The sequence below is a fragment of the Lissotriton helveticus genome, chromosome 1_1 (genome assembly GCF_964261635.1).
Source record: "Lissotriton helveticus chromosome 1_1, aLisHel1.1, whole genome shotgun sequence".
NCBI classification, from domain to species: domain Eukaryota; kingdom Metazoa; phylum Chordata; class Amphibia; order Caudata; family Salamandridae; genus Lissotriton; species Lissotriton helveticus.
Genome location: NC_136057.1, coordinates 1915959464 through 1915982919, shown reverse-complemented (window position 1 = coordinate 1915982919; position 23456 = coordinate 1915959464). Strand labels below are relative to the sequence as shown.

Genomic DNA, 23456 nt, shown 5'->3' with positions numbered 1-23456 from the left:
AAGTGTGGCCTGCAATTCTGGTACTGCTTTGTGTGTCAGCCCTTTGAATGGGAAAACCTAGGCTTACCCTGGGTAGCAATGGCAGCAGGCTTTTCCTCCGTAAAATGTGTTGTAAAGTAGTTAACCAAACCAATATTAAGGTTAAGAAAGGAGTAACAATCCCAAACAGGTTTAGTAAAAATAATATATATTTAATGATTAAATGAGTGCCAAAAAAATAAATTGATGAGACAATCTGCAAAGTGTTTTTTTCTATTTCAGTGCCCAAAGGAACAATAAGTGCAAGTCAAAATGTTGTTTGTATTCATTACCAAAATTGACGACTGGAGGCTGTAGAAAGCTGGTTGTTGGAAAAGGCCCTTTTTGCAGGGTTACCCCTAAAACATTTTCTTTTTCCTCCTATTTCTTCCCGACCTGTGTGTGTTGGTTTTAGGACTCTGGGCACTTTACCACTGCTAATCAGTGCTAAAGTGCATATCCTCTCCGTGTAAACTGTGTTATGGACTGGCGTTTCCATGATTGGCTATTTGATTTATGTGTCGGTCCCTAGTAAAGTGCACTGCGCGTGCCAGGGCCCATAAATCAAATGCTGTTGGTGGGCTGCACCACTGGATTGGTTGGTCTTTGCAGTCCCTGAGACTTAACAGGAGGCCAGCTCGGTTTCAGTCCCTTGGAGATACTCAGCACAAGTAGAGAAAGTTCAGTCCAGACCTTTCATTGCCCAATGTAGAAGCAGCAGCTGCCGGCCAACCCAAGAAAGCAACAACACAGCAAAGGGGCAGTACTCCTTCTGGCAGCTCTTCTAGCTCTTCTTCTTGGCAGGTACCTTGATTCCAGCGAGTTCCTGAAGTCTTTTCTATCCCTGAGACTTTCAACAGGAGGCAAGCTCTACTTCAAGCCCTTGGAGAAAACTGTAACAGCAGGATGATGTAAATACAGTCCATACCTTTCACTACCCAAGACAGAAGCGACCACTGCAGGCCAACCCCACAACACGCAGCATTGGGGCAGTACTCCTCCTCCAGCTTTCCCAGTCCTCCTTCCTGGCAGGTTCCTTAGTTCAGAAGTAATCTAAAGCTCTGGGGTATGGGCCCCAATATTTATACCAGTAAATCCTTTGTCCTCTGAAGACAGAGGGGCTTGTACCTAGTTCAAACCAGTTCTGGGTGCATTCTGCCAGTGTAGGCCAGGGTCATCAGACACACCACAGGAGGTGGAGCCAGCATCGTGGAAGGCAGTCACAGCCCTATTCAGACCCAGGTGCGACTCCTCCCACCCATCTATGTGCAGAAAAGTCTATTCAGCCCTGTGCTGACTCACCCTGTCTCCTGGAGTCTCCCCCAGCCCCTGTCACTCACAAACCAGACAGACCATACACAAGCTAGCAGAGGCAGGCTGGATGGTTAGGTCAGAAAATACCTACTTTCTAAAAGTGGTATTTTCAAACATTCTGAGTTCAGACATACTAAACTCTACCATGTTCCCTGAGTCAGTTAGGATTATAGGATGTTATAATCAAACTGCCCATTCTGGCCAATAGGGAACAGATAGCCTTGCAATAGTGAAAAACGAAATAGGCTGTAATTCATGATCAGGACATGCCACACACACCAGGGCATGTCCTACCTTTCACATACAATGCACCCTGCCCATTAGGTTACCTTGGGCCTACCTTAGGAGTGACCCATGTGAAAAGGGAAGGTTTAGGGACTTGCAAGTGTGTGCACTTGCTAAGTCGACATGGCAGCCCCAGGCTGCAAACAGGCTCTGCAATGGCAGGCCAGAGTTACACTTTACATGCTGTTTGCGTGGGTGGCACAATCCAGTGCTGCAGCCCACCAACAGCATTTGATTTATGGGGCCTGGCATGCACAGTGCTCTTTACTAGGGACTGACACATAAATCAAATAGGTCAGTCATGGAAACACCAATCCATAACAGTTTGCACAGAGAGCATATGCACTGATTAGCAGTGGTAAAGTGCCCAGTCTTAAAACCAACACACACAGGTCAGGAAAAAAATAAGAGGAACAAGCAACACGTTTAGGGGTAACCCTGCAAAAAGGGCCCTTTCCAACACTGGTTCTTTATATAGTGGACCAAAATGAAGTACACTGTGTAATAGTCCAGGCAAACATCTGTTGATTTACAGAGGCAAAAAAGATACCCCAAATGCTCTTTTGTCGTAGGGTACACAGACAATAAATGAGACACTCTCAAGAATAAATCTGAGACCAATTTAGAAAATTAACTCTGGGTGCTCAGGTGCAGAGTGGAAATGTTGGCTGGGCTCTTCGCGTCTCAGGGCCTTGCGATAGTCTGACTCGCTGGTTGAATGTGCTAAATCAGGACAGCTGGGCCACTCTGGATGTGACTCTGCGGTCCCTCGACAGCTGCTTGGTCTCTGTGTCTTTGGAGTCTGGACTGGACTGTCTTTTGTTTGCTGCAAGGGGTCCGGTACCACGGGTATTGATCTTGTGCAGCTCTGGTTTGTACTGATGTTCTCACACTTGGTGGTGGGGGGGGGCAGATCTGACATTCAGGAGCACAGTTATTTCTTCCTGGGAGGCTGCGGTATCAGGATGGCCGGTGAGTGGGAACTTGGTGAACCGGACGGATTTGGCTCTTCAGTGCCTGCGCTCTGCAGAGAAGTAGCTCTTCGGCTTCGAGGGAGAGTGATGACAGTTTGCGGAGGGGTGGCAGTCTCCTGGGGTTCTTGGAAGCTATCTACGTTGCCGCAGGCAGCGAATGCTGAGAGAGGGAGTAGCTTTGGTATAAGTGTGACTAGAAGCGTCCATCTCCTCCCATTAGGAGCTCATGAGGCATCTTAAAATCGCATAAAAAATATAAACTTAAACAAGACCATCATAATAGGTGGTTCCTGAAGCAACATACCTAATGGGTATTGTATAAAATGATTTAAAAATCACTGTTTAGGCATTGAATGACTACACTCGCCTGTTCTTAGGAGTGATTAGAAGGGATCAACTCTATCTGGTCCTGACGAAGAAGCCGTGGGGGCAGGCTTTGAAACATGTAGACCGGGAGCCTACACATACATTAATTTGTGCTTCTCCCAACTACCCCTTTTTAACCATATCAGCCACTAGATCCAATTAAGTATATTTCTCTCTTGCGGACAGGTATGTTTAACATTTACTCTTCACTAATCACTGACCCTCTTCACTCCTATTCTATTTTTCATTATAGTCCCCACCTCCCAACAGTGCTCCCACATCTCCGTCGGTTGCAGTACGCCCGTCCCGCAGTGGGGCGGGAAGAACCCTATGATGAAGCATGCCACCAAGGGGACTTTTGGTGGGTGAGGGTTATTTTAAGAAAGTAAGACTTTTCCCTTAGGGATTATCTGGAATGACCCCTATCTCTACACTCTAGTTGACTTTCTTTGTTTAGCTCATATCATACAGGAGGCCAGGTCCACTTTATACCTCTCTCCCCTTTTGATCATTACTACTTCTTGGAAGCCGGTCAGCTGCAGGACAAGTCGCTGGTCACGATTGTCGAGACTTTGTGCTGGGAGGATTTGGTGCCAAAAGTCCACTATCTGGCTCTGGTTCTTGTGGCTTTTATTTGTCCTCTCTTCTTCATCTGTCTAATCGAAGTTCCTGGTGTAAGGGGTACCACCTAAATACTCAAATATGGGGTGTTATGTGGGATTGACAGGTAGTAGCCATTAGACTACTTGCCTTTATATGATCACTTCCTGCGGGAAGTGGGTATAATCCTGAACCGGAGAGCCTAATTCACCCAAAACTAAGATGGTGTATTTCTAAAAGTCTGGTCCACTTCAGGTAGCCCACCTTATTTATTATATTTATGTAGGAAGTTTTGTATAGCGCGAACGTGACCATCGGGGCTATCGAAGCGCTTTACACGGAGATAACACTATTAGCACTTGGTCTGATCAACATGCAAACCTTATGCTTGAGAGACAAATAAATCAACAGTTAAGAATAGCCTAACTGTGGTTGGAGTATAACACAGCCAGTGCTAGACAGGATAGTCTACATAAATTGCGATCTGAGTCTATTCAATGACATTGATAAGTTGATTTAGGGTAAGAACTTAGACAGTAGGTACGATTTGGCTTCTCTTATGAAGGCGTAGGTGGAGGACAGTAGTCGAAGGTCCGGCGGTAAAGAGTTCCAAATCTTGGTAGCGACAGTTGAGAATGCTCTAGCCCCAGTTATCTTTGTGAGGGTTTGTTGGGGTTTCAGCAACAAGGTGATGGCACTTCGAGAAGATCTGCAGCCCCCTGATTTTTCTAGTTTTTGGGCCAGGTAACTGGGTGTGTTGAAGTGTAACTATGTGGCCTGTATTTAGGTAGGCCACATAGTGTGGCAATACCGTAATCCAATCTGGGTAAGACTGGGGCTTGGACTGCTAGCTTTAGATCTTAGTTTCAGTTTCCGCAGAATGCTCAGTTGGTAATTTGCTCCTTTGGTGACAGCATTAATGTGACCCTGCATAATGTAATACCTAAGGATCTGGCAGAGTCTATGATGTGGGGTGCGCATTTGAGGGCTAGAAGATGATTCAGCCACAGATCCATCTTGATGCTGTTATTTGGTGGAGACGTGAGAAGAAATTCAGTTTTAGTAGCGTTGAGTTTGAGGTGATTAACCGTGAGCCAGAGGTGTGTATTTTGTAGGATGGAGTTGAGGGATATAATATCATCTGGAGAGGCAATTTTGAGATATCGCTGGGTGTCATCCGCATACATGTGGTAGTGGATGTTAGCTAATTTTAGGCGGTTTGCTAGTAGTTACAAAAATAAGTTAAAGAGAAGGTGGGGGGGGGGGAGCGGATCCTTGAGGAACACCAAGAGTTATCGCTTGTGACAGATATGGATTGATTCATTGACTCTTAAGGATCTGTTTTGGAGGAAAGAAGCGAACCATTGCAATACGGCCCCTGATAAGCCCATTCTTTGTTCCAGTAGTTTTAGTAGGGTGTCGTGTTTGACGGTGTCAAAGGCAGCAGATGAATCAAGCAATATTAGAAGGCATGATTCGTTCTTGTCCAGCATTTTTAGTATGTCATCTACAATATGAGTAAGGGCTGATTCTGTGCTGTGATCTTGATGGAAGCCTGATTAGAATTGATCGAGAAGTTGAAACTTTTCTATGTGATTGCAGAGTTTTTTCTGTACACATTTTTCTAAGCGCTTAGCCAGAGTAGGGATGTTGGAGATGGGCTGGAAGTTGTTTGGGTCAGAGCAGTCTGCCGTAGGTTTTTTTTAGAATGGGTGTCTCTTGACTGATTTTTAGGCAGTCTGGTATAGTGCCTTGGCGTAGAGAGGCGTTTACAATCTTTGACCATAGTGGGTGGATGCAGGTTTTGATCTAAAAACTTTGTTAGACAGAGCACACGTGTGTTTTGACTTAAGTCACTGTGGTATCAAACTTTTGGGTTGTGCTCTGTCTAACAAAGTGTTCGAGGCATGTGGGCTGCTAAATTCATATCTGTAGCATAGATCGCCGCCTAGTGTTGTGTCCGGATGATTGCACATTGTTGTCCTGGAAGAGTCTTCGAAGTATCAGGAGATAGGTGGCTCCTCCCCTGGACTACAGTGCGCATGGGCATCGACTCCATCCCCAGATTGTTTTTTTCCGCCATTGGGTTCGGATGTGATTTCGACGTCTCCTGTTCGGAATCGTGATAGAACTTTTTCAAGGTCAAAAGGCCTTCTTTGCACCGTCTGTATTGTTCGCGTTCGGTCCCGTCTATCTTCCAGCTCGTAGAGTCGGATATTCGGGCGGTCGTGAGACTCTTCGGTGATCGGGGCCTAGTCGACGCAGCAAGACTTCGACGGCATGGAGCGGAGTCCATTCAAGAAATGTCCCGTGTGTGGTTCCAAGTACCCACACATTGACGTCCATCCTGTGTGCAACAAGTGCCTGTCGCCGGACCACAACGAGGCCAACTGTATGGCCTGTTCCAGATTTCGATCGAAGAAGACGATCAAGCTTCGGCGCGTGGCGCGCCTTGAGGCCCAGAGATCGGCTCCGCACCGGTGGACATCTTTGACGACCCCGCGGAAGACGAGCAAGTGCGTCACCTGCAGATTTCCCCTACCCCGGTGGAGGTAGAGTCCGACGGAGCAGACGTCCACAGTCCCGACATTGAAGAAATCGTCGAGGGTAGGGGACGACGACGAAGCATATGGGGCCATGGAAGATAGCTCGGAGGAAGAGCTATGCCCCGTTCGTACTCTTACAAAGTCTCAGGTCACGGGATCGCCACGCGGCCTTACCCAAGACCTTACACCTCGATCCACGGCCCCGCCTTCCGGCCCGGCTACGGACACCTCCGCGGAGCCGCCATTACTGAAATCGAAACCGAAACCCTCGGTATCGATGAAAACAAACATGGCCGACTCCCAATCGAAACCGAAGAAGTCTGCTCCGGTGCCGACGCCGTCGTCTTCGGGGGCCCCCAAACAGACGCAAGCTGCCAATACAAAGCGAAACAGGTGAATGAGTCAATGTAGTGCATGACTGCCCTTCTGGCGTCCAGGGTGTGCAGAGCTCTCTCTGCGCTGGTTGTGGGTTTTTGGAAAAAACTCGGTATCTGTATCGACTGGTTCATGTGAAAATTGGATACCACCTTCGGCATGAAGTGTGGGTCAGTCCTCATCACAACTCTATCGTTGTGTATTTGTATGTATGGTTCTTGTAGCGTCAGCGCTTGAAGCTCGCTTACTCTGCGTAAGGACGTTATCGCAACCAGGAAGGCTGTTTTCATAGTTAGCATCTTTAGGGAGGCCTTGTGAAGTGGTTCAAAGGGCTCTTTCATGAGTTCCGTTAGGACTGTGTTCAAGTTCCATGCGGGTGGCGGCACCCGCTTGGGTGGTGCGATCCTTTTCGCTCCTTCTAGGAATCTCTTCACCACCTGTGATGTGAAGAAGCTCCTGCACGTTTCTCCCCTTGTGTAGGCTACTATCGCTGCCAAGTGAACTCTTAACGAGGATGAGCTAAGGTTCTTCTCCAGTAAGTGCGTCAGGTACCTTAGCACTGTGGAGTCCCTCTTCATCTTATTGTGGAGTCTTTCCTGTCTGCACCATATTGTGAATCTTTTCCATTTCGCAACGTAGCACTTTCGAGTGCTGGGCCTTCGTGCCTCCCGAAGTACCCTCAGGGTGCTTTCTGGTAGTCTCAAATGTGCGAACTCTATGTCCTCAGGAGCCACGCTACTAGGCTCATGCTCTCTGGCTCTGGATGCAGTACCTCTCCGTTCTGCATGGACAGTAGATCTTTCCTCCTGCTGAATCTGTGGGGTGCACACTGTGTCATCTCCATGATCTGCGAGTACCAGGTCTGCCTCGCCCACTGCGGTGCGACCAGTATCAGTGTCATGTTGCTCGCTCTGCATTTGCTCAGTACTCTGTGCATCAGTGGTATCGGGGGAAAGGCGTAGGCAAATGTCCTTGACCAATCTATCCATAGGGCATTCCCCAGTGTCCCCTCCTCGGGCTGCCTGGATGCGAAGTTTTGGCATTTTGCATTCTGGCGTGTGGCAAACAGGTCCACCGATGGTGTCCCCCACCTGTCGAACAGGTATCTTGTCTCCTGAGCATTGAGCTCCCACTCGTGGGATGCCGATGTCTGCCTGCTGAGCCAATCGGCTTGTATGTTGTCCTTCCCTGGTAGGTGTATGGCTAGCAGGTCTATCTTGAGAGGGATGGCCCATCTCCATATCTCCTGCGCCAGCGTTGAAAGCGGTGCGGACTGTGTGCCCCCCTGCTTGTTGATGTAGAACATCGCAGTGGTGTTGTCTGTTTGTATCAATACCTTGTGCTTGTACAGTCTTGTTTGAAAGGCCTTCAGTGCAAGGAAGATTGTCTTCAATTCTAAGTAATTGATGTGCTTTGTGGCATCCGTCGGTGTCCACAGTCCCCTCACCTTGAGCTCCTCCATGTGAGCGCCCCATCCCTTCAGGGATGCGTCTGTGGTGATGGTCACTGTTGGCGTTGGGGGCGTTAGAGGCTTTCCCCTTGCTATGTTCTCCATGGTCCACCATGTCATCTCCTTCTGCACTGCGTGCGTTACAACCACTAGATCCTCCCAACTGCCTGTAGCTTGTGACCATTGCTCCTGTAGCCATTCTTGAATGGGTCTCATGTGGAGTCGTACATTCGGTACCAGGTGGATGCATGATGCCATCATCCCCATGATCTTGCTCGCCGTCCTCACTGTCCGAGCTTGTCCCTTCCGGTAGAGGCGAGTTTCCTTCACCAGCGCCCTCGCCCTCTTCTCGCTGGGGAACACCTTGCCCTGTAAGGTGTTGATCTGTGCTCCCAGGAAGATCTTCACTTGTTCCGGCTCCATTGATGATTTCTTCCAATGGATGGAGAACCCCAGGTTTATGAGCGTGCTGGTCACTGTATGTGCGTGCAGCTTGCATTTCTGGTATGAGTTTGCTTTCACCAGCCAGTCGTCCAGGTAAGGGTATACATGTATCCCCTGCCTTCTTAGGTGCGCCGCGACTGCTGCGAGGCACTTTGTGAAAACTCTTGGTGCCGATTTTAGACCGAAGGCCAGTGTCGTGAACTGGTAGTGGCTTTCTCCGACGGTGAACCTGAGCATGTGCTTGTGCTTCCTGTTCATTGGGATGTGCAGGTATGCGTCTTTGAGGTCTATTGTGACCATGAAGTCCCCGATCTGCAATTGTGGGAGCACCTCTTGCAGGGAGGTCATTTTGAATTTTTGCGTTCTTATGAATCGGTTCACGAACCGTAAATCGAGAATGGGCCTCATTGTCTCGTCTACTTTTGGTACCAGGAAGTATGTTGAGTATACTCCTGTGTTTCTTTCTTTGAAGGGTACCCTTTCTATGGCCTGCTTCCGCAGGAGTTCTTTTGCTTCTTCCTGAAGGCACTGCAGCTGCTTGCTTGCTAGCGGCTTTCTTCTTGGTTTTCTGCTTGTTGGCCTCGCCTCCAACTCTATGCAGTATCCGAATTGGATAATGTTGAGGATCCATTTGTCTGATGTGATTCCTCTCCACTCCTGGAGGTGGAATCTTAATCTCCCTCCCACTGGTGTCCTGTGGTCGTGGGTGTCTAGTTTGTCTTGACCCATCTGTACGTGCTGCCCCCTGGGATCTTTTTTGTGGGTGGGCACACGGGTTTTTTCGAAGTCACTTGGAGGTGGGCTGCTGGCCCCCTCTTCTATTTTGTCCTCGTCCATTTCTCCCTCGAAAGGACTGGCCTCTTTGTTGGTACTGCCAGGGCTGTTTCTGATGGCCCTGCTGACCCTGCGAGTCTGCCTGGTGCGTTTGCTGGAAAGCCTGGTGTGAAGTACCTGGCTGGTTTCCGCCTCTTCCGCCGGGCCTCCGTGACGGGGTGCCCCTCTTGTTCCCTCTGAACTGCAATGCTCCCATGGATCTTGCTGTTTCGTTATCCTTCTTAAGTTGGCTGAGTTGCTCATCAACTGTTTGTCCGAAAAGCGTACTGCCGTTGAACGGGGTGTTCAGGATGCTGTGTTGCACCTCCGGTTTGAAACCGGATATCCTGAGCCAGGCGTGTCTCCTTTCCGTGACGCCCATCATCATGAGCCTGCTGGCCGTGTCTGCCCCATCCAGAGCCGTCTTAAGGCAAGAATTTGCAGCATTCTTCCCCTCTTCAATTAGCTTTTCGGCTTTCTGCTTGGCATCCTGGGGCAAGTCCTTCACCAACTGTCCCAGTCCCTCCATGATTTGGTACATGTGTCTGTTCACCAGGGCGTTGGAATTAGCCATGCGCCAGTGGGTCGCGGCATTCCGTTCGATCCTTCTGCCCACCAGATCCATCCTTTTGCTCTCTTTATCCGGTGGCGGGCCCGAGGTAGTGGGTACGTTAGCCCTCCTCCTTGCTGTGGCCGTGATAATGGAGTCTGCGGAGACCGTGCCCTGAATGTAGGCCGGGTCCTTTGCGGCATGCTTGTACTTCTTCTCAGTTCTGGGAGTCACTGCCTTGCATGTTGCGGGCTCCCTGAAAGCTTCCTTCCCCTGAGCCAAGACGCTCTCGAGCATCGGGAGGAACTGGCTCCTCGTTTGTGTTGGGAGCAATTTTCTTACCTGTCGGTGTAGTTTTGCAGCTTGAAGATCTTTCTGGATTCACTATGCTGTGCATTATTCCGCGGTCTTGTGGTTGGGTCCGGATTCGTAGTCTTTTCTCAGTTTTTTTTTTTTTTGTAGCCCAGGTGGGCGTCGGCGTCACACCCCTTTGGGTGTATTTCCGGTGACGTCGGCATGCTTCTTGCGGAAGCTCCCACTCTTGGGCACCATCTTCGGGTTCTTTTTTTCCGTGTTTCTTTCGTTTCCGAAGTAATGGCAATGTTCATCTTAGTTTGTATTTACCGCTTTGTACTTTCAAAGTCTATTCTTTAGTTAACCACCTCTTCTCTCTCCAGCCTCATCTTTCTGGCGGAGGTGGGTGGGTTCGCTAGTGAATCCAGAAAGATCTTCAAGCTGCAAAACTACACCGACAGGTAAGAAAACTATTCGTTTTGCAGCGTGAATCTTTCTGGATTCACTATGCTGTGCATAGATTTTGTAGCGGTTTCTCATCTCTGTGGCGGCTGGGTGGAAGATGAGCGTTGGGTGTTGAATATGTGCCGTAGCACCTTCTGTCCCACTTGAGCTTCCTTGTTCATTTGTATGTCCACACAGTAGTGCTTCGTGAACGTGTGCACCAAAGCCCATGTTGCCGCCAGGCATATGTCCTCTATGGGTGTGTTAGCCAGGAAGGCTATTGTAGCGCCCTTCTTCCTGGTGGAGTGGGCACGCGTCCCCTCAGCCAGTTCCTGTCCTGCCCGTTTGTGGCAGAGTTGGATTGTTTGTGCGATCCATCGTGCAATGGTCCTTTTGGTTACTGCTTTGCCCATGAAGCTGTTTGCGAAGGACACAAAAAACTGTTTCGTTTTCCTGTGCCCCTTTGTCCTTTCAATGTAGTGCATGACTGCCCTTCTGGCGTCCAGGGTGTGCAGAGCTCTCTCTGCGCTGGTTGTGGGTTTTTGGAAAAAACTCGGTATCTGTATCGACTGGTTCATGTGAAAATTGGATACCACCTTCGGCATGAAGTGTGGGTCAGTCCTCATCACAACTCTATCGTTGTGTATTTGTATGTATGGTTCTTGTAGCGTCAGCGCTTGAAGCTCGCTTACTCTGCGTAAGGACGTTATCGCAACCAGGAAGGCTGTTTTCATAGTTAGCATCTTTAGGGAGGCCTTGTGAAGTGGTTCAAAGGGCTCTTTCATGAGTTCCGTTAGGACTGTGTTCAAGTTCCATGCAGGTGGCGGCACCCGCTTGGGTGGTGCGATCCTTTTCGCTCCTTCTAGGAATCTCTTCACCACCTGTGATGTGAAGAAGCTCCTGCACGTTTCTCCCCTTGTGTAGGCTACTATCGCTGCCAAGTGAACTCTTAACGAGGATGAGCTAAGGTTCTTCTCCAGTAGGTGCTGGACATGGGAGGTAGGGTGTTGTTAGTTATGCTAGATCTGTCGGCGGCGTTCGACACCGTCCCCCATGAGGATCTCCTCACTAGGCTCCGTGACATCGGGCTAGGGGGGACGGTGCTCGATTGGTTTTCTTCCTTTCTGGCCAACCGCCGCCAGACTGTCTGGGTCCCACCCGGATCCGCCGAGATGCCGCCACTGGGAGTCGGAGTGCCCCAGGGCTCTATTTTGAGCCCCACTCTCTTTAACATCCTGATGACCCCTTTGGCGACATTGGCGGAGTCCTATGGGGCCCGGATCGTCTCTTATGCTGACGACACTCAGCTCCTCTTCACCTGTCGCAAGGGTGAAGAGTTCGATGGTGAAGGGATTCGCGAGTGCCTTGGGGCTGTTTTTAGCTGGTTTTCACAAAACAGCCTTAAGTGCAACTCGGACAAGTCCGAAATACTATTCTTCGGATGCCCATCAGAACCAGATTGGCGAGGTTGGTGGCCTGCTGACATGTTCCCTCCCACCCAGTCCTCTAAGTGGGCAAAAAACCTGGGAATTAAAATCGACAATGAGCTCTCGCTCAAATCCCAGGTCTCCACTCTCACGGGAACATGTTTTGGGATACTTAGAATGTTACGTAAGTTTTTTCCCCTTCTATCGGAGCAACATCGGAGGATTACTGTTCAGGCCCTTATAGGGTCCAGATTGGACTACGCCAATGTTTTATATCTTGGCTTGCCTGAATATCTCCTCCAGCGCCTACAGATTACCCAGAACGCCGCGGCGCGTGCCATCTTTGGCCTTCATCGTCGCACCAGCGCCTCTACCCTTCTTACATCCCTCCATTGGCTTCCGGTGCGGAAGAGGATACTGTTCAAGGCCATGACTCTTGCCCATAAGGCCTTACATGGCAATGGCGCTAAGTATCTTCAGAGGAGGCTGGACTTCTATCGACCCGCACGATCCCTCAGGTCAGAAGCCTTGGCTCTAGCGCGGGTACCACGCATTAAAAAGGCTCGGCTAGGCGGCCGGTCTTTCAGTTTCCTCGCTCCTCAGCTGTGGAACTCGCTACCGTTGTTCCTGCGAAATACCTCAAATTTGCTTGTTTTCAGGAAAGACCTGAAAACCTGGTTGTTTGCTGGATAATCTTTTCTCTCTTTGGGCCCCTTTCTGTTACTGTTATGTTTTATGCTCTCTTCTATGGTTTGGAGCTTAAAGCGCCGGGACACTCCCTTGGAGTAGCCGTTGCGCTATAAAAGTCCTATTTTAACATAACATAACAAGTGCGTCAGGTACCTTAGCACTGTGGAGTCCCTCTTCATCTTATTGTGGAGTCTTTCCTGTCTGCACCATATTGTGAATCTTTTCCATTTCGCAACGTAGCACTTTCGAGTGCTGGGCCTTCGTGCCTCCCGAAGTACCCTCAGGGTGCTTTCTGGTAGTCTCAAATGTGCGAACTCTATGTCCTCAGGAGCCACGCTACTAGGCTCATGCTCTCTGGCTCTGGATGCAGTACCTCTCCGTTCTGCATGGACAGTAGATCTTTCCTCCTGCTGAATCTGTGGGGTGCACACTGTGTCATCTCCATGATCTGCGAGTACCAGGTCTGCCTCGCCCACTGCGGTGCGACCAGTATCAGTGTCATGTTGCTCGCTCTGCATTTGCTCAGTACTCTGTGCATCAGTGGTATCGGGGGAAAGGCGTAGGCAAATGTCCTTGACCAATCTATCCATAGGGCATTCCCCAGTGTCCCCTCCTCGGGCTGCCTGGATGCGAAGTTTTGGCATTTTGCATTCTGGCGTGTGGCAAACAGGTCCACCGATGGTGTCCCCCACCTGTCGAACAGGTATCTTGTCTCCTGAGCATTGAGCTCCCACTCGTGGGATGCCGATGTCTGCCTGCTGAGCCAATCGGCTTGTATGTTGTCCTTCCCTGGTAGGTGTATGGCTAGCAGGTCTATCTTGAGAGGGATGGCCCATCTCCATATCTCCTGCGCCAGCGTTGAAAGCGGTGCGGACTGTGTGCCCCCCTGCTTGTTGATGTAGAACATCGCAGTGGTGTTGTCTGTTTGTATCAATACCTTGTGCTTGTACAGTCTTGTTTGAAAGGCCTTCAGTGCAAGGAAGATTGTCTTCAATTCTAAGTAATTGATGTGCTTTGTGGCATCCGTCGGTGTCCACAGTCCCCTCACCTTGAGCTCCTCCATGTGAGCGCCCCATCCCTTCAGGGATGCGTCTGTGGTGATGGTCACTGTTGGCGTTGGGGGCGTTAGAGGCTTTCCCCTTGCTATGTTCTCCATGGTCCACCATGTCATCTCCTTCTGCACTGCGTGCGTTACAACCACTAGATCCTCCCAACTGCCTGTAGCTTGTGACCATTGCTCCTGTAGCCATTCTTGAATGGGTCTCATGTGGAGTCGTACATTCGGTACCAGGTGGATGCATGATGCCATCATCCCCATGATCTTGCTCGCCGTCCTCACTGTCCGAGCTTGTCCCTTCCGGTAGAGGCGAGTTTCCTTCACAGCGCCCTCTTCTCGCTGGGGAACACCTTGCCCTGTAAGGTGTTGATCTGTGCTCCCAGGAAGATCTTCACTTGTTCCGGCTCCATTGATGATTTCTTCCAATGGATGGAGAACCCCAGGTTTATGAGCGTGCTGGTCACTGTATGTGCGTGCAGCTTGCATTTCTGGTATGAGTTTGCTTTCACCAGCCAGTCGTCCAGGTAAGGGTATACATGTATCCCCTGCCTTCTTAGGTGCGCCGCGACTGCTGCGAGGCACTTTGTGAAAACTCTTGGTGCCGATTTCAGACCGAAGGCCAGTGTCGTGAACTGGTAGTGGCTTTCTCCGACGGTGAACCTGAGCATGTGCTTGTGCTTCCTGTTCATTGGGATGTGCAGGTATGCGTCTTTGAGGTCTATAGTGACCATGAAGTCCCCGGTCTGCAACTGTGGGAGCACCTCTTGCAGGGAGGTCATTTTGAATTTTTGCGTTCTTATGAATCGGTTCACGAACCGTAAATCGAGAATGGGCCTCATTGTCTCGTCTACTTTTGGTACCAGGAAGTATGTTGAGTATACTCCTGTGTTTCTTTCTTTGAAGGGTACCCTTTCTATGGCCTGCTTCCGCAGGAGTTCTTTTGCTTCTTCCTGAAGGCACTGCAGCTGCTTGCTTGCTAGCGGCTTTCTTCTTGGTTTTCTGCTTGTTGGCCTCGCCTCCAACTCTATGCAGTATCCGAATTGGATAATGTTGAGGATCCATTTGTCTGATGTGATTCCTCTCCACTCCTGGAGGTGGAATCTTAATCTCCCTCCCACTGGTGTCCTGTGGTCGTGGGTGTCTAGTTTGTCTTGACCCATCTGTACGTGCTGCCCCCTGGGATCTTTTTTGTGGGTGGGCACACGGGTTTTTTCGAAGTCACTTGGAGGTGGGCTGCTGGCCCCCTCTTCTATTTTGTCCTCGTCCATTTCTCCCTCGAAAGGACTGGCCTCTTTGTTGGTACTGCCAGGGCTGTTTCTGATGGCCCTGCTGACCCTGCGAGTCTGCCTGGTGCGTTTGCTGGAAAGCCTGGTGTGAAGTACCTGGCTGGTTTCCACCTCTCCCGCCAGGCCTCCGTGACGGGGTGCCCCTCTTGTTCCCTCTGAACTGCAATGCTCCCATGGATCTTGCTGTTTCGTTATCCTTCTTAAGTTGGCTGAGTTGCTCATCAACTGTTTGTCCGAAAAGCGTACTGCCGTTGAACGGGGTGTTCAGGATGCTGTGTTGCACCTCCGGTTTGAAACCGGATATCCTGAGCCAGGCGTGTCTCCTTTCCGTGACGCCCATCATCATGAGCCTGCTGGCCGTGTCTGCCCCATCCAGAGCCGTCTTAAGGCAAGAATTTGCAGCATTCTTCCCCTCTTCAATTAGCTTTTCGGCTTTCTGCTTGGCATCCTGGGGCAAGTCCTTCACCAACTGTCCCAGTCCCTCCATGATTTGGTACATGTGTCTGTTCACCAGGGCGTTGGAATTAGCCATGCGCCAGTGGGTCGCGGCATTCCGTTCGATCCTTCTGCCCACCAGATCCATCCTTTTGCTCTCTTTATCCGGTGGCGGGCCCGAGGTAGTGGGTACGTTAGCCCTCCTCCTTGCTGTGGCCGTGATAATGGAGTCTGCGGAGACCGTGCCCTGAATGTAGGCCGGGTCCTTTGCGGCATGCTTGTACTTCTTCTCAGTTCTGGGAGTCACTGCCTTGCATGTTGCGGGCTCCCTGAAAGCTTCCTTCCCCTGAGCCAAGACGCTCTCGAGCATCGGGAGGAACTGGCTCCTCGTTTGTGTTGGGAGCAATGTTTCCAGAAGAAAGTCTGCTTTCTGCTTCTCTTCGTCGAGCTTGAGCTTGAAAGCTGCTGCGGCAGATTGTATCACCGCGTTGTAGGCCCCGATGTCGTCCGGCGGCGAGGGCCTCGAGGGGTAGGTGTCGACCACCTCCTCCGGGCTGTCGGTCTCGACATCGATGTAATCCACATCCTGAAGGTCATAGGGCGCCGACTCTGTGTCTGTCCTGCCCTCATCTTCCTCCCCATAGCTGTAGCTCTCGTGGGGATTCTCGTACTCCTCCTGGTCGTCGAACACCTCGACGTCCCGGTCTTGCTCGGTGACTTCGGCGACCTCCTCTTCTTCCTCCTCGACCGCCTCCAGCACTGGTGGCTTGGTCTTCTGAGGGATCGTGAAGGCCTTCATCCTTGCGTCGAAATCTTTTTTTCCGCTGTATGAAGTTCTCCATTTCTGCCTCGAGGCGCCTTCTTTTCTTTTCCATCTCGGCCGCGTGTTCCGCGTCGGATGGTTCCGCCGGTCTCTTCGACGGATGGCTCGTCGCCGTGCCTCTCGGAGTCGAAGTTTTCGACGTCGAACCGGATATCGGGTCTCTGGTCGTCGTCGACAGTTTCGGGTCTTTCTCCCTCGTCGATCGATCCTTTTCGGGGACGATTTTCGACGTCTTCTGCTGATCAGCAGCTCTCGGCGCCGGGGACTCCTTCTCTGAGGATCCGCTGGGCCTGGGAGTAGTCGCGGACGCCGCCTTTTTTGGCGTCGGCGCTTTCGGGGTCTTGCCCTCGATTTTTCGAGACTCAGAGTCTCTCGGGTTCTTGGGGGCCGAAGAGTCTCCTACCTTGTCAGAAGTCTTCGTGTAATCGGTCTCTACGACCGTGTAGCAGTCGTCTTCGGCGGCAGCGTTGTCTTCTTCCTCGGAGGACATCCCCAGCTCGTAGAGCGACGGGGTCGGGGCCTTCCCCTGCAGGGTGGCGTGTGCTACCCTCTGCCTCTCTCTCACACGAAGGGTCTTCGGGGTGAAGGCGGAACAGGCGTTGCAGTCTCCGCTTTCGTGGTCCACCGGTAGGCAAAGGTTGCATACCGGGTGCTGGTCTTTCTGCGCGTACTTGTGGTGGCAGTTCCGGCAGAACTTGAACGGCGTGTTGTCCATCCTCGAGCGTCCAGGGCCTCTCTGGTCGCGTGTTCGTAGACGTTCGTCGAAGATCTGGATGGAAAACGCCTTATCTTTGCTTGTCTTTCGTCGGTGAAGTCCCCTGGAGTCTTCAGATGACTTCTCCTCGTCTTTTCTGTATTTTCTTTCTTCTTTCTCCAAAAATGTCTGGAGCCCAAACGGGAACGATCCAGACCCGACCGCGGAAAAAAAGAATCTGAAGATGGCGCCCAAGAGTGGGAGCTTCCGCAGGAAGCATGCCGACGTCACCGGAAATACACCCAAAGGGGGTGTGACGCCGACGCCCACCTGGGCAAAGAAAAAAAAAAAAAAACAAAGAAAAGACTACGAATCCGGACCCAACCACAAGACCGCGGAATAATGCACAGCATAGTGAATCCAGAAAGATCTTCAAGCTGCAAAACTACACCGACAGGTAAGAAAACTATTCGTTCCTGCCCGTCTGGAAGTCCATCACCACAGACAGGTGGGTCAGGAAACTTATCCAGTTCGGCTATTGTTTAGAACTGACATCCACCCCACCACCCATGCCCCCAAAACACCGTCCTATGTCAGCAGAGCGCTTGCACTTATTGCAGCAGGAGGTTCTGGTGATGCTGCAAAAAGGCGCAGTAGAGCTCGTGCCAGTGGAGGAAGAAGGCACAGGGGTTTATTCCCTGTACTTCTTAATCCCAAAAAAAGACGGCGCTCTCAGACGGATTGTAGACCTACGCCCCTTGAACCAGTACATTCTTTCAGAACACTTTCACGTGTTGACACTGCAGCAGGTTCTTCCCTTGTTACAACAGGGAGACTTCCTCGCAACCTTGGACCTCAAGGATGCTTACTTTCACATACCACTCCACCCATCCCACAGAAAGTACCTCAGGTTCACCATCCAAAACAGGCATTACCAGTTCAAGGTACTCCCCTTCGGAGTGACCACTGCTCCCAGAGTGTTCGCAAAATGTCTGGCGACAGTGGCGGCGCACCTCCGGAGACAGGGTATACATGTCTACCCTTATCTGGACGACTGGCTCGTGCAGGCAAAGTCAGCCCAGCAGTGCGCCGCAGACATGTCCCACACCATTCACCTCCTTCACTGTCTAGGATTTACACTGAACTACCTGAAGTCACACCTTCAGCCGGCCCATGTGCGGCAGTATTTGGGCGTGACGATCAATACTCTGGCTGCCACAACTCAGCCAAACCCAGCGAGGATCGACAACATCCAGGCGCTGATCCAAAAGTTCAGACCACAACACTCACTCCCGGCGATAGTGTTCATGCAGTTGATAGGCATGATGGCCTCCTGCATCTTCATAGTCCCGCACGCGAGACTCCATATGCGTCCGCTCCAAGAATGCTTAGCGCATCAGTGGACTCAGGCCCAAGGACAGCTAAACGACCTAGTGTTGGTGACGGGTCGGGCATACAGCTCTCTGCATTGGTGGAATCCACACAACCTTTGCAAGGGCCGACCGTTCCAGGAGCCTGTGCCACAAATTACACTAACAACGGATGCATCTCTCCAGGGATGGGGGGCTCATGTGCTCCACTATACGGTGCAGGGACTATGGTCAACGCAACAAAGGAAGATGCACATCAACTACTTGGAGCTGATGGCAATCTTCATGGCACTCAAGTCCTTCAAAGTACATCTGTGCAACAAAGTCGTGTTGATCCGGACGGACAACATGACAGCCATGTACTACATTCAAAAGCAGGGAGGTACGCACTCTCCACAGTTGTCTCATCTAGCTCAGAGCATGTGGAAGTGGGCCATTCAGAGGAACATCTTCCTCATGGCGGAACACCTCCCAGGCACGGACAATCAGGTGGCGGATCTGCTCAGCAGGTACAGCCACCAAATGCACGAGTGGGAGTTACATCCATCAGTACTCCGCCCGTACTTCCAGCAGTGGGGTCATCCAGAGATAGACCTGTTTGCCACGGAGGAAAACGCAAAATGCCAAAGCTTTGCCGCCAGGTTCCCTCACCCGCTATCGCAGGGCAATGCGATATGGATGAACTGGTCAGGCAGATTTGCGTACGCTTTTCCCCCAGCGCCTCTCATTCCGCTAGTGGCGAGAAAGCTAAAGCAACACTCGCTGACGCTCATCCTAGTTGCTCCAATGTGGGCACGACAACCGTGGTACACCACGTTCCTCGAACTCTCCGTGGTACCGCATCAAAGACTGCACCTCACACCCCGGCTCTTAACGCAGAACCGTGGCGACATTGAGCACCCGGATCCGCAGCAGCTCCATCTGGCGATCTGGCTCCTGACGTCTTAGAGTTTGGCTACCTTGATTTGCCCCCTGAATGCATGGACATCATCCGGGAGGCAAGGAAGCCCACTACCAGAGCTTGCTATGCAGCAAAATGGAAGCGGTTTGTCATCTACTGTACCGAGCACGCTATCAACCCGCTCGATGCATCCATTCCCAATATCATCTGCTATCTGTTGCATCTTTACAAATGCAATCTAGCATACGCTTCCATTCGGATACACTTATCCGCCATAGCGGCTTATCTCCAAAACAGGCAGCATCTCTCTGTCTTCTTGGTGCCTGCCATTAAAGCATTCCTGGAAGGGCTGAAGCGGGCATCCCTCCCAGGACCCCACCAGCTCCTGTGTGGAACCTCAATGTGGTGCTCACCAGATTGATGGGTCCCCCATTTGAACCTCTGCATTCATGTGAGCTTCAGTTCCTCACATGGAAAGTAGCCTTTCTCATTGCCATAACGTCTCTAAGACGTGTTAGTGAGCTGCAGGCGCTCACCATTCAAGAGCCGTTTATACAAATTCATTCAAACAGGGTGGTGCTGCGCACTAACCCCAAATTTCTCCCTAAGGTGGTGTCGCAGTTCCATGTCAATCAAACAATAGAACTGCCCGCATTCTTTCCCAACCCAGAAACGGTAGCAGAAAGGATGCTCCATACGCTTGATGTCAAAAGGGCGCTTATGTACTACATTGACAGAACACAACCTTTTAGAAAGACACAGCAACTCTTTGTTGCCTTCGCAGCCCAGCATAAAGGCAACCCCATTTCCAAAGCAGGAATAGCCAGGTGGATCGTTAAGTGTATTCAGATTTGCTATCAGAAGGCTAAGCGCACTTTAACGGTCCCCCCCAGGGCACACTCCACACGCAAGTTGGGGGCCTCCATGGCATTCCTGGGTAACATTCCTTTGGAAGACATTTGTAGGGCAGCCACATGGTCTACACCACATACGTTTACCAAACATTACTGTGTAGATGTGCATTCCAAACAGCAGGCAGCTGTAGGACAGGCTGTTCTTAAAACACTTTTTCAGACTTCTGCAGCTGGCACGGGCATCCGCCGTTAATGGAGGGACTGCTATGTATTCTATGCTACAGATATGAATTTAGCAGCCCACATGCCTCGAACTGAATATGCTACTTACCAGTATGCATCTGTTCTTGGCATGTAGGGCTGCTAACATTCATATTGCCCGCCCTCCTCCCCGGCGCCCGTAGCGGCTGCAGACTTTTCTTGCATTTAATCTCTAGCATGGCCATCACTTTCACTGTTAAACTCCATCTTTGCCACAATGGCTAAAAACAATCTGGGGATGGAGTCGATGCCCATGCGCACTGTAGTCCAGGGGAGGAGCCACCTATCTCGTGATACTTCGAAGACTCTTCCAGGACAACAATGTGCAATCATCCGGACCCAACACTAGGCGGCGATCTATGCTACAGATATGAATGTTAGCAGCCCTACATGCCAAGAACAGATGCATACTGGTAAGTAGCATATTCATTTTGGTCTTATTTGTGATGTGGGGTTTCCTACTTACATTGTAACACTGTGGATGGCACTGTGTTCGACATTGAGCACGCTGGAGAATATCCCTGTGTATATATTTTGACTATTGATACAAACTGGCTAGTATATACCAGTGCCATCTTGTGCTCAGTGTACAGGTTTTGATCTCTTTGAATATGCTGAAAGGTGAGGGTCCGTGAAGTGGTTAGATGGGTTTAAAGACGAGAGAATATTGTAGATTTCTTGTTTGCCGATTGTGGAGAAGGTGTTGCAAGTGGCATTATTTTGGGGGGTGAGCCAGGGTGGTTCCATTCCTTCCGTAGGTTGGGGCTTGTGAGATAGGTTGACTGGAAGGGCCGGTAGTAGTCCCTTTGCTAGTTGAAGTTCGTTCTCCATCTTGGTTGTTTTGTCCTTGAAGAAGGTGGCTAGTTCTTCGCTATTTGGTAAGGTTCTGGGTCTGGAGTCTACGGGGTTTTCTGTGTTATGTGGTTGCTGTTTGACTATTTCAAATAGTTTTTTGGACTTATTTCTGGCTTTGTCGGGTTGGGTTTGGATAAAATTTGCTTTCGCCTGTCTTATTCTTCGATTGTATGTGTTCCTCATTGATCTTAAGCGGTTTAGTGATTCTGTTGATGGGGAGTCTTTCCACGCTCTTTCTGCCGTTCTTAGATTGCGTCTTTCTGTGTTCAAGTTGTCGTTAAACTATGGCTTTGAGTTTTTGATGGAGATGTTTTTCTGTTGTAGGGGAGCGATAGTCCATGACTTCTCTTATCAAAGTATTGTAATAGTCTTTGAGGTCGTTGACGTCCTCCATATTGTTCTGTGGGATCAAGGTGTTTTTGCATAGAGTGGTTAGATCATTGTGGTTTATATTATTAAGATTCCTTTTCCTGTTTTTTATTTTCTTCGGTTGGCTATTCCTTGGGATCTCCTTTAAGTTGATGAGGAAGGTGATCTCTTTTAAGTTGATGGGGAAGGTGATGACCCTTATGGGTGCGTGGAACTAGCCTGAGAGGGGGGGCATGCCTCCTGACTAGCTAATTTTCCGCCTGTCCCGGTCTCCTGTCTTTTCCTCCAGCCGCAAATGACTTGAGCATGCGATCCGATGCCAAAAGACACCACTGCACCGAGCCCCACTGCCTGAGAAGTGGACCAGTCGTGTCCCTACGTGCCCCAGCATTTTCAGGACTGAGCCTCCTGTGGGTTCACCCGGTCTGGCCCACCAGTCCGAGCTTGCAGCCTGTTTCGACCAGACCGTTCCCCAATTGAGGTGAATGGAGCACCAGATGCCAAAACACATCTCTGCACCCGGCTGCCCGAGGTGACGTGTTAGTGTGGCCTTAGACCTTGCTCCATACTCACCTTAAGTCCTGGAAAAGGGTCCTATAAGTTCCTGACAAGTACCCAATGCAATACATGTGTTCGAGGCATGTGGGCTGCTAAATTCATATCTAGTGCATAGATCGCCGCCTAGTGTTGTGTCCGGATGATTGCACATTGTTGTCCTGGAAGAGTCTTCGAAGTATCACGAGATAGGTGGCTCCTCCCCTGGACTACAGTGCGCATGGGCATCGACTCCATCCCCAGATTGTTTTTTTCCGCCATTGGGTTCGGATGTGGTTCGCTACGTCTCCGTGTCGGAACCGATACACTTTGTTCTTAAGGCCAAAAGGCCTTCGTTACAAGCGTCGGTATTGTTTGCGCACGGTCTCGAGCGTCGTCCGACTCTCGGAGCCGGAAATCTACGGAGTCAAGTAACTCTTCAGACATCGAGGCCCTCTCGTCGCAGCAAGACCCGACAACCTTAACATGGAGCGGAGCCCATTTAAGTGCTGCCCCATCTGTGGATCCAAATATCCACACATCGATGTGCATCCGGTCTGTAATAAATGCCTGTCACCGGACCACAACGAAGACGACTGCATGGCCTGCTCTAAATTCAGGTCAAAGACGCTCAAGCATCGGCGCGCGGCGCGCCTCGAGGCCCAGCGAGCGACGCCGGCACCCGACGACATATTCGACGACCCCGCGTTGGAAGGCGGTAGCCATCATCTCCAAATTTCGCCTCCGTCGACGGAGGTCCAGTCCGATCCAGAGGAACACGTCCAAGGACAGGGACAGGACACTGAATACGTCGAGGAGGTAGGGGACGACGAAGAAGTTTATGGGGCCGCGGAAGATAGCTCAGAGGAAGAGCTATGCCCCGAAGTCTATCTAATTCAGGCTCAGGTCACGGGATCGCCACTCGGCCTTACCCACGACCCCGCACCGCTATCCCCGGCCCCGCCTTCTCGCCTGGCCACGGACACTCAAGCGGAGCCGCCATTGCACGTATTGAAACCTTCGGTTTCTACGGCACCCAAGATGGCCGACGTCCAGCCGAAACCGAAACTCACGGATTCGACAACACCTAAGATGGCCGACGTCCAGGCAAAACCGAAACTAACGGAATCGACAACACCTAAAATGGCCGACGTGCAACAAAAAATATCAAAGCCTGCTCCTTCATCGACTCCATCCACCTCCGGACCACAGAAGTCGAAGAAGGCTGTCGAGCCGACAGCGCCGCAGAAGGTGCACAAGGACTCGTCCTCCAAAAAGGCCGTCCGTCAAGAGTCGGCCTCTGTTGCTCCGGCACAAACGTCCAAGTCTGTTCCCACGCCTTCGGGCGCTCCTACGGCGCGGTCGACTAAACGCCCAGTCGAACAAAAATCGACTACGAGCCGAAGACCACAGGCACTGCGCATCGG

General features: G+C 50.8%; 1 protein-coding gene across 2 annotated transcripts in view; it reads left to right on the top strand.

Moving 5' to 3' along the window:
- Window positions 1-23456, top strand: part of DHX9 (DExH-box helicase 9) — a 282357-nt gene that overhangs the window by 221666 nt on the left and 37235 nt on the right. The gene's annotated exons all lie outside the window — the stretch shown is intronic.